Genomic DNA, 12,586 nt, shown 5'->3' with positions numbered 1-12,586 from the left:
CTCTCCACCCCAGAATCCCTGTATGTAATATGCGATGTCCGCGGACTACCGCCATGTCCGCAGACATATCGTAACTTGGACAGCCCTTCTACCATTTCCACTTCACTCTCTGTGCATTCCTTCATTGGATACAGCTAACCAGTCACACAACCATCCACCAATCACATCCACAACCTCTACATCTGACTCCATCATCAGAGTTCAGCACTTCAAATGTACTGTTGATCACTCTGAGTACAGGTCTCATATCATTGGAAAGCATCTACTACAAAAACTGCTGTACAAGTCTCCAAGATTTCTACTTGCAGCTGCATGCATATCCACATGCATGAATACAAACTACAGGTATGCATTTTTTCTGCACAGTACATGTGCAACTCTTATAAATGCATATAAACAGAGTAACTGTCACTTAAACTGTATAACCTATAAAATGAACTTAATGTCACTGAATTCAACAAAGGTAGCAGGCGCCCCTCTCTCGGAAGAACAAGGCATGATAACCTGTTCAGTGGTTGTTAACCACATTCAGAGTTCGCAGCCATCTGCTTTTTGCTCACTGTACCTTTCACAGATGGGAAATATCCATTTGTATATCAGTCCAGCACCGAAATGCTATGGCAATTCCTCTCTGAACAAGAGTACCAACAGCAACCCCATACACTTGTTTCAGCCTTGTTGGGCATCATCAGTGAGGTGAAGCTGAGCCTCTCTAAGCACAGTGAGCAGGAAGTCCACGTCTGGTTGCCCCCAGGTAACCTAGGGTGACCAACCCCAAGTTCCTTCAAAGAATCCAGCAAATGTAGCAGGCGCCCCTCTCTCAATGTTTTTTTACTGAATTTCATAGGTTTTTAGTAGCACAACTTAACCATAACGTCCCTTTAACAACATTTTTTTACTGAATTTGATAGGTTTTTAGTAGCGCAACTTAACAATAATATCTCTGACTTTATGTACATGTAACATGGAACATACTGAACCCCCTCTATTGAATTTGATGTCCGCAAACTCTTCTAATGTTCGCGGACATATGCGGACAACAGCAACACTACCCAAAAAGTCTGGGGGGTATGTTTAATTGTTATATCATAACATATGAACATTGTACAAATTCACAAACCAGCACACATACACATTATATGTAGTAATAAATAAGAAGTGTGACCCATATATATAACACATTAACCATTCATTTAAATACAATATGTTCTAAAATGGAATATACCAATAAAAGAAAGATAGGCTTCCAACATGATTACCTCACAGAAACTCCACAACTAGGAGAAACAGCAGATCTACAGACCAGTAAGAACCCACCATACCAGAAGTTAGTAAGTGTACTGCATTTTACTCATATATTTGTAAACTTTCTGTATTAGATACAGAAAAAGTGATATTATTTTTTTTCTCACAGAAATGTCTAGTACTCTGGAGTGGTTAGAGGAGCATTTCCCACGTGAGGAAATGTCTGTAGATAGTGAACCTAATGGTAGACACTTTACTATATAAGCCAATTAAAAAATATTATTTTATATACATTTAACATATACATTTTATTTTTGCACAGACCATACAAAAATTGAAAATAGTAAAGAAAAAGAAGTATTAGATAAGACTCTCCAGCACATGGAAGAAAAAATTGACCCACTCATGGCATATTTCAACAATTTAAAACATTTTGTGGAGGATCACTTGAAACAAAAAACTAGATACCATTGTCCCACATGTACCTGTCCCCCCTCACCATATCCCAGTCAATTATCCTCAAACCCTCTCCATGAACCAAAACGTCTTGATGAGACTTCCATCCCTTCTTCACCTCATATGAATCCTATTGAAACCCCCAATTCTCCTGTGTTTGTCTCAGTTTCTGCTTCACCTTCTCTGTCAAAAATTTAACATCCATATATTATAAAGTAAAATGATTATATTGTGTCCTAATTAGTTTCTTGTTTTTTTTCAAAAAGCAGTTCAGATGTCCGTGGACAGCACGGATGTCCGGAATGTCCTTGAATGTTAAAGATCTAACATTCTAAGAACACACGAGATGTCCGGGATATCCGCAATTAACCAAAATTGAGATGTACAAAGAACATTATGCCTGTCTGTAATGTTTGCAAACAAGTACAATCTGTTCTGAGAACACATTTGGTGTCCGAGATGTCCTGAAAAGTTCGTAAATAAACAAAATGGGGGTGTCCTGAGGACGCTAGACCTGTCCGTGCTGTTCGTAGGCAGATTGAAAGTGTTCTAAGAACACATCAAGTGTTCCGGAATGTTCATAAATAAACAAAATGGGGGTGTCCTGAGGACGCTGTCCGTATTGTTTGCAGGCGAGTTGAAACTGTTCTAAGAACACAAGCAATATCCTGAAATGTTCATAAATGATCAAAATGGGGGTGTCCTGAGGACGCTGTCCGTATTGTTCGCAAGCAAGTTGAAACTATTCTAAGAACACACGCGGTGTCCTGACATGTTCATAAATAAACAAAATGGGGGTGTCCCGAGGACGCTATGCCTGTCCGTATTGTTCGCTAGCAGATTTAAACTGTTCTTAGAACAACTGCCTGTTCGTAACTGTTCGTTTCGCTTGTGTCGCACTTTTAATTAGTTTCAGGACCCGAACAGTGTCCATAGAACAACAACGCACATGTGCAAAACAGTTCCCGTGCTTTTGGTGTCCTGTTGCGGACATGTTCGCGAAGCTATCATGTGACCGCGCCCAGGCTGAGCGTGTGTTCTGACTGCGGACACTGTTTGTGTCCCCGAAAAATTTAAAACTACCTTTTCAGGCAATCCAAAATATGTTTCAATAATAAATCACCATAGCACAAGTCCCAGACGGTAATCTTGAGTTTCTACATACTTTTTGGGACTTTGTTAACCTTTTTTTGGTGTTCGATATGTCCGCGGACAGCGCGTGTGTCTGCGAACTGTGCACAAGCACCCCTATAAAAGGACACACCCTAGAGCTCATTCTCATTGTGTTTCTGGCTATCTTACAGAACACAGTGCATTTTGCTGCCAACTTTCCAGATTTTCATCTGAAACCTGATGGCATCCATGGCTGCAGTACTGCCGCCTTGTGCTACATCTGCCTCAGCACCACCCCTACCCCCTCCAGCACCACCAAATCCCCAAGGGCCTGAAGAGGGGAACAGGAGTGAGGATGCAGAGGAGGATGAAGAGGATGACGAGAATGAGGTAGTGAAAGTCCCTACTACCAGCACTCGCTGTCAGTCTTGGATGTGACGGTTATTTACCATTCAAGGTAACGTACCTAAGGCGCGTGCGAACCAAGTCACTTGCAACCAGTGCAAAATGGTACTGAGTCGCGGGAGGCCTGGTTCGTACAGCTTTGATACGACTACTATGAAGCGACACCTAAAGTCGTTCCACGCGGGTGGCCTTCGCAAGGTTGTACCTTGCGAGGAGCATAGTAGGTTGACTTCCTCTACTACATCCTCTGTTTCTGATCCTGTCACCACAAGGAACACTCCTGTGGGACAGCGTATTCCTCCAGCTGCCTCACAGGCCATTCACAATGCTGATAACCCTTACCTTTCAAGGGTCACAGTTGTGTGTATGTACTGTGATGCAGTACTCTGCAGGGGGGAGAGACTTCGAAGTGCTTTTGAGACTCTGGTCTTAGAGCACGAGAAGACCTTACCTAAGTAAGGCCCACTCTACATCTTCCTCTCTCCACCTGCCCTTTCTTATGCCCATGGTTGGTGCCCCCCCCTTACCCTCCTTTTCCCTCCTCTCCTAGTGTGTCATGTATAAAAAACCAAAAATGCATTTTGTACATTTCTCAGACAAATCTGATTGCCAGCATAAGTAAGACGGACTCCATCTCTGCAAAAAATGTGCTACGAAACATAACATTTTCATTGTGAAAAGAGGACATGCCAAAATCTCTTAGAAAGGCACAAACAGCCTTATTGACATTGCGCCTTGCTTTCTCCATTTGTGGACCAAATGAAGAAGAATGAAGCCACATTTGTCTCTGCGCAATCCGTGAAAAAATTACTTGAGAATTTGGAAACATGTCCATGACCTTCCCAAGTCCTTCTTTCAATGCAAATTGCAAAGAAATTCCAGACACATGTCCTAAACGGTTCCCTCCATAATGAATTACAATTATGTCTGGATGTTGCTTTGTCTCCAAAGTGCACAGAGAGGTAGCAACTCCAACCACTTCATTCCACGTACTCCATGCCAGTGCACTTCCACATGTGGCAATCCAAGATCTACAGCTACTCCACAGCTTCCTGCATGCACCTTCAACCAATGTATCTATGAGTCTCCCAAAATCCAAACAATCTGTTTTCTGAAACACACAGCCATAACTATCTGTTCTTCTCTCAGCAAAAAGAGTATCTGAGAAACTCTCTTCTGGCACAACACACCCACTAAACTTTACTGACCAATCCTTTGCTCTGCTCATTCTCATTTGCATGCCTCCCACCCCAAAATCTCCGGATGTAACACGCGATGTCCGCAGACTACCGCCATGTCCGTGGACATATCGTAACATGGACAGTCATTCTACCATTTCCATTTCACTTTCTGTGCCATTCCCTCATTGGATATAGCTAAGCAGTCACGCGACCATCCACCAATCATATCCAAGACCTCTACATCTAATTGCATCATCATAGATCAGCTATTCAAATTTACTGTTAATCGCTCTGAGTACAAGTGTCATATCATTGGAAAGCATCTTCTACAAGAAATACTGTAAAAGTCTCCAAGATTTCTACTTGCAGCTGCATGCATATCCATATGCATGAACACAAACTACAAGTATGCATATTTTCTGTATAGTACATGTACAATTCTTATAGATTCATATAAACAAATTAACTGACCTTTAGCTTGTATAACCTATAAAATGAATTTACTGTCAGTTTTCCCATCTCCTATAATCAACTGTCACTTCCAAACCTATCTGCTATTTAATTTCTTTTTACACACACATTTGCAAAGCATGTTGAACTAACATATTTAAAGTACAATATAAAGAGTTAACATACTCAAACAAAATTGCATGCACACACTATGTTCAAATATCAAACAATACTTGTACAAAAACATAAAAGTCTAAATTAAAATCAGTGCTATATACAAACAAAATTACTAATGTGTTTCCTTTACCATTGCAGTGAAGACCATTCTCCTGAAAAGAAGCAGCTGAATTTGAAGTACAAAGAACAACTAAGAAGAAACCTGCTCATTCCAGAAAAAAAGTAAGTTAAATACCACCATAATATTTGTACTATTACTCAAACACACTGTAAGGTTAATTCATGCTATTTCTGCACCTAAAAATAGAGATTGTGCACCATCCTGTCCACAAATCCCCATTTCTTAAACAGAGATTTACAGGCAGAATGGCGCACCAATTCCCATTTTTCAGTGCACAAAGGACCCAACTCAGCCCCTAGAATTTTGATATTATAGAAAAAACAACTGTTTTAATTGTATACCATTAGATTTACTATTTGTACTTCTCCACACCACTAGCTTACTTTCTACTGTCATCTGAACCCCAGTTTAGTAGCACATGAATTCAAGAATACCCATCCCAACTAGTTGTAGTTGCCCAATGCACAATCACACACCATCACATACATCTTTATCATCATACTCAGACACTCATGCACACAGCACACATATATTGCAGAACACCCCAACCCATACCTTCTTTATTTTTTTCAACAGACCCTAAAGAATGCCTACCAAAAATCAAGTCCGTAGAAAGCAACGCAGAAGTAGAGCAAATTAAAAGAAAAGTGTCCAAAATAAGCATCCATCTCTAGCAGAATTTGTAAAAAAAAGTTCAAACACAACAGCTAATACAGTCATGTAGTGAAACAGAAGAAGTTTCTAGTACAAAAACTTTCCCTCCTCTATCAAAAAGTAAAACAACCCAAAAAACAATTAACAGAAAATCAACTATCACTACAAATAAAATTTCTTCTATAAATCTTGATATAGTACAAAGTAAGCATACCAAGAAAAGTATTTTAGCCAAAATTTTCCGTCACAAAGTCCTTCAAAATCTTATGAAAACAGGAGAGAAACCAGGTTCAAGATTTCAAACCTATCGTAGGAAAGTAATCTTAGAAGCGTTGATAGACAGTGCACTTCTTCTAAAAACAAAGTTATTTATTTTAGTGTTAAACAGAATGAAACCACTAACAAAACTAATAACTAAATTACAAAAAAGACTTCTCAATAAAAAAAATGTCAACAGAAATAACTTCTTAAATATCTGTGGAGGTGAATGGAGTCACACTACAACCACAGAACCATACTTTAATGAAGAAGCCTACAAACAAAAGCAAACAAATGCAATTGCCATACATAGCAGTGGTCGAGGTTATGAAAAAGTTAATAATACCATAATGGAACAAGAAGAACTCCTTACAGAAATATGCCCTGAAAACGTAGATTTACCCCTCCATTCAACTGAATCAGAACATCTAGTGTACAAATGGCCATGCACGTCAATCTGAAACATTCCCAAAAAAATATTCAAGTCTTTACGCCAATTCCTCAATCAATATGTGAAAAGCAAAGACAATATCAAAATTAAACTACTGCAAAATATGGATGCTTGTCCAATACACAAGTACACAGGACTACAAGGATATTCCTTGGCCTGCATTACAGGACCTACTTGCAAAACACCCTTCCATGATATCAAAAGGATATCAACACATCATGCAAGTATAAGAAATCTAGTTTATAAACTGTACTATGCTAAACGTCCTGCTTTAGTACTAGCCAATTTAAATAACATTCTTCTACATGGTACAGCAAAAGACCTCCGAGAAGAAATCGACTATATCCAGACAAAATATTTTGGAAGTGAAACCCGCTTACAAGATGAATTAGCTGTCAACCAACTTCGTAACAATTCTGCACATGGCAACCTTTCATTACAGACATACAAAAACAGAAATACTAAAATTTGAAAGTACTTCAGCTGAAGTACCAAACCACGTGTGTTTATGTTGCCGCAGAACTTTATATAAAAGCAGCACAAAAACGGTGTCCAGTCATTTGGTCGAATTAAAACTGGTCGAATGACATTTGGTCGACGCAATTTGGTCGAAAACCAAATGGTCGAATTTTTTTTTTAATTATATATTTATTTTTCGGGTTTTCGTTTTTAAAAAAAGGGTTTTTTAGAAAAAAAAGGGGGTTAGGGGAGACCCCCCAAAAAAATAAAAAAGGAGTGAAAATAAAAATAAAAAAAAATTCGACCATTTGGTTTTCGACCAAATTGGTTCGACCATTTGTCTGGTCGACCAATTTTTTTCGACCAAATATCTGGTAACCACAAAAACTATAGACCTATCATACAAAATAGAAGACAATGAAGATTCTAAATGGTTTGAATTAGCTCTCTACCTTATAGCAGAAAACAAATACGAAATAACTGACCCCATAATACTTTGCACTTACTGCACTACAAAACTTGACAACAACCAAACTCCTTCACGTGCTATCACAAATAACTTGGAATTGTATCCACTACCAAAACCCCTTCAACAACTTAATTTATATGAGAGCATCATAATTCAAACAGTGCACCCATTTCAAGCAATAATACGCCTTCAACCAAAAACTGCAAAATTACCTCCCTCTGAATTAGTGAAAGGTATTCGTGGAAAAGTAGTATATTTACCATTAGATCTAAAAGAAAATGTGCACACTCTCGGAGTGCAACGTCCAATGCAGCAATCTTTAATTATCTTGGTAAATGGAGTACCTACAAAAGACAAAAGAATTTGGCAACAACTGGTAGATTTACATAAAGTTAGAGAAGCCCTACAATATCTTAAAGAGAACAATGAATATTACAAAGAAGTTAATATTGAAGAAAACTTGCAAGACACAAGTGAAACAATTGAACAGACACAAGAAGCTGGTCAATTTGAGCTCCTAGATCCTGCTACAATATCAAACACTTTAGACCATTATACAATTCATACATTGCACTCTAATGACACCATAGAAGAATGGAGACGTACCAAAATGCGTCAAACAAAAGGATCACCAATCAGCATATGGGAAAAAAGTATAGAAGCACGTGCTTTTCCTCTACTCTTTCCTACTGGCAAAGGAGGAAGATACGATGATAGACCTATTCAAATATCAGCATCAGAATATCGCTCATTACGAATGTATTCCGAAGATCCCAGATTTCGACAAAATGTGGAATACATATTCCACCTACTCTTTGAAAGTGAACAGCAACTTTATGTTACGGAGTTGCACACATATTAAAATCAGGATCACACTTTCAAAATATGACAGCTACACAATTATTACAAAAAGTTCAACAAAAAGATGAGGTTTTACAAGCAAATCTTACAAATCTATTAGCAAATATGCGTGGTACTAAAGAGTACTGGTTTCGACGTCATGGAGATGTACGTTGTATGATCAGAAACCTTGGCCCACCCACTTGGTTTCTTACATTAAGTTGCGCAGAATATGCATGGGAAGATTTACATGCTTTCCTACGCATATCAAACAAAAACAAAACAAACATAGATATACTAACACCTGGAGAACTTTGTTCACAGGATCCTGTTAATGTTTCACAATATTTTCACCATCGCTTCATTGCTATGCTACATTTTATTTGTAACAAAACTGTTCCTCCCCTTGGAGAAGTGCAACACTTCTTTTGGAGAAAAGAATACCAAGCCAGAGGAGCACCACATATCCACATGCTTTTATGGATTAAAGATGCTCCTAAATTTGGTCAAGACAGTGATTCCACTGTTTTACAGTTTATTGAAAAATATGTCACTTGTGAAATTCCATCAGAATCCACAAATAGTGATCTTCATGCAAAAATTTTACAATTCCAAAGACACAAATGTGGCAAATATTGTCGTCGCAAATACAAAAACAAAGGGAAATACTACACCAAATGCCGATTTGGTTTCCCTAGACCAGTCACAAATGCAGGTCAAGTGAACAACCTCATGTCTTCAGTTAGACAAAGGCCCTCATTACAAGTCAGGCGTTAAGGGGTTAACGGCGCCGTAAAGAGTGTCGGCGCCGTTAAACCCTTAACGCCTGATTCACACTTTAACGCCTGCTTTTTGCAGGCATTAAAGTCCAAGGCGCTAAGCGACCTTGGTGCTAATTACGGCACCGTAATTTACGGTGCCGTAATTAGCGCCTTCCCCAGCCCCATTATGCCCTATGGGGCAAAAATGGGAATGGGGAAGGGCAAATGGTGATTGGGGAATTACCGCCCCACTCACCTTGGAATGGGGCGGTAATTCCGCCATCCACCATGGCGGAATCCGGCATGGACTATGGTGCTAATAGGACCATGGTCCACCGCCTGACTTGTAATGAGGGCCACAGTGTTAAAGGTAAGTCACCTAAAAATACATATTGCATAAAAAGAAAAGAAGAAGAAAAATATATCAATGATTACAATGCAATCATTGCCTACTTATGGAATGCAAACATAGACATGCAGTACATTGCACACAATTCTAATGCAGTTGCACGATATGTCACAGCATACTTAACCAAATAAGAAAAGACAGAGCTCCAAGACCTCTGGAATGACCTGTCATCAGATAAAACAGTGTCTCAGAAATTATACAGCTTGGGCACAAAAATGCTATCCCTTAGAGAATGTGGATCCTATGAAGCAGCTGATCGATTAACTGGTACTGCATTGTATGGTAAATCTGCAAATATAGTTTGGCTAAGTCTTGGACCAGCTAAATCTAGAAAAAGAGTTCTAAAATCATACGAAGATATAGAAACAATAGCCAAACATGATCCCAACAGCCAAGACATTTTAAAAAACAATTTATTGGACACATACTACCCAAACAGGAGTACCACTTTGGAAACCATGAGTCTATACCACATAGCCCAAAACTACACATACAAAAATAATATAAAACCTGATAAACAAAACCATAAATACAAAGTGACAAACTGTGAAGGCAGCTTAGTAAAACTCACCAAACCAAATTTAATTAATCATATCAAATTGTCATTAAAGACTCTTCAACATAAAGAAGTATATTACATGCCCCTGCTACAACTCTTTAAACCATGGAGAAAAGAAGAAGAAATACTAGATAACTATGACTCATATCAAGACGCTTTCAAAGCAAATGAAAGCAGTATAACTGATGTAAACTTTGCACAGTACAAAACAATGTTGCACAATGTACAGTAACACGAAGAAGAACTCCAGGCCCAACTAGATAAGGACACTCCTGACAGTAGTCAACCATCTGTCACAGGAAGCCAAGAACCACTGGGAGACCCAATAATAACAAATGAGGCAGAATTAGCTATGATAGAAGTACAAAACACCATGTGTCAGTATGAAGATAAAGAAGACTTAACTATACTAGAATCAAAGCTAAACAATGAGCAACGTAGCATTTTTCAAGAAGTAACAAAAGAAATTACACATGGTGTACAACATGAAAACAAAGAATGCACCTGTCAAAATTACAAACCTATACTATTGTATGTCAGTGGTGAAGCTGGTTCTGGCAAAACATTCCTAATCAAAATCATCAGTAAGTTCCTTCAACAATTCACAAGCAACAAACTGTCAGCTATTGTCACTGCCCCCACAGGTTTAGCTGCCTACAACATAGGTGGTGTCACTTTACACCGATTACTACTCCTGCCAGTAGAACACCAAAATAAATTAGATTATTACAAACTTTCTGCAGAATCTGCAATGGAACTACGCAGAGTATTAAAACAAATGAAAATGCTACTAATAGATGAAGTGAGCATGGTGTCCAACCTAATGTTGGCTTTGATTCACCTCAGATTTCAGGAAGTACTCAAAACAAACTATGAAGAGCTCTTTGCAGGAAAACACATTATTGTTTTCAGAGATCTTCTTCAATTGACACCTGTAAAAGGTGAGCCCATTTTTAAAACATTAGGACACAAACACTGTCGTAAAACTGTTGGCAGCATTGGAAATGTCAACCTTTGGCAACATTTCCAATACAGAGAATTAACACAAAACATGCACCAATCTGCAGATCTCACTTATGACAACATCTTAAAAAGTATCAGAGTTGGTATACTTTCTAGAGAAGCAGAGCAATATTGAAAACCTGGCACATTCATGCACTTTATGGTGATAATACATGTGCTACAGATGTTATGGAACAATTAGCCCACAACAATGTCAATTGTATGGCCTTAATGCCAACTCTTGCAAGCTGTTTCAAATTCAATGAAATCATGTTAAGTAAAGAAATGCAACCAATAATGGAAATTAGCGCCACAGACAAACTAGATGTACATGGAATGACACTACCCATGTGTGACCAAGCCACAGCAAGACTAAACAGTTTAGAAAAATCAATCTCAAACACAGCAGGCTTGGAAAAGATATTAAAATTATCCTTAAACTGCAGAGTAATGCTGAAACGTAACCTTGACGTAGACCAAGGACTAGTTAATGGAGCACTGGGTACAGTTGTTGGCTTTCAAACATACCCACGTGACAACAAAATTCAGTTTGTCACTATTCTCTTTGACAAACTTTCAGAAGTTAAAAGAATAGGACGCTCAACAGCTCGATTCCTTCTCTTCAAACACATGTATGTACGCAGAGAACAATTTTCTCTAACTCTTGCATACGCAGTCACCATTCATAAATCACAAGTTCTTACCTTAGACAAAGCAATGATAGACATTGGTAACACAGGCCCTCATTACGACCCTGGCGGAAAGTGACTGACCGGACCGCCACAGCGTAAATAGCGTTTCCGCCATTGCACGATGGAGCAAAGTGCGGCCCATTCCGACCCATCGGGCACGAGCACCACGGCATGGCGGAAGTGCAAAGTCCGCGATGGCGGAAATGACCCCAAAACGGCCCACACCGCCGCCGTACGGCGCCCTAGGTGCAATACCGCCACCCATCTTAGCGGACACCGCAGTGAGCGCCAACCGGAAAGTACGGTGACGGTAAATATACGGAAACGGAAGTAAAAACATGGGCCCGGAACGGGAAACAACACGCCGTACACCTATAAAACCACAAAATCCACACAACCACTAAAAACACTACCCTGAGACACATCCCAACCCGTCATCCACCCTAGCGAAACCAAGAAAAATGGGAAAAGCAGCGAAGAAAGCGTGCGACCGCAAGCGGCAGGTCCACTTCTCCCGTGAGGAACTCACCGTGCTTACAGAGACCCTCCAGGAGAATGCCGCCGCCGTCTTCTCCACGCAAATGACCAGGACGGCACTTGCGAACAAGAAGGCCATATGGGCCCTGGTGGCACAGCGGGTAAGTGCGGTGGGGACCGCACCCCGCAACCCACAGCAATGCAGAAAGCAATGGGACGACCTGCGGATACGCGTCCGGAGCATACTTTCTGCCAACCGCAACATTGCCACAGCCACCGGGGGAGGATCGGAATCACCCATCAAGTTGACCCCCTGGGAAGAAATCTGTGCCTCCACCATTGGAATGGAGAGCATAGAGGGAGTCGGAGGGATGGAGAAAGGAGTGCAGACATCCGAAGAATCAGGT

Source organism: Ambystoma mexicanum, chromosome 5p, assembly GCF_040938575.1.
Source record: "Ambystoma mexicanum isolate Mex_15411 chromosome 5p, UKY_AmexF1_1, whole genome shotgun sequence".
Taxonomy (NCBI): Eukaryota; Metazoa; Chordata; class Amphibia; order Caudata; family Ambystomatidae; genus Ambystoma; species Ambystoma mexicanum.
The sequence above is the reverse complement of the archived record's forward strand: the minus strand, read 5'-3'. Positions refer to the sequence as shown.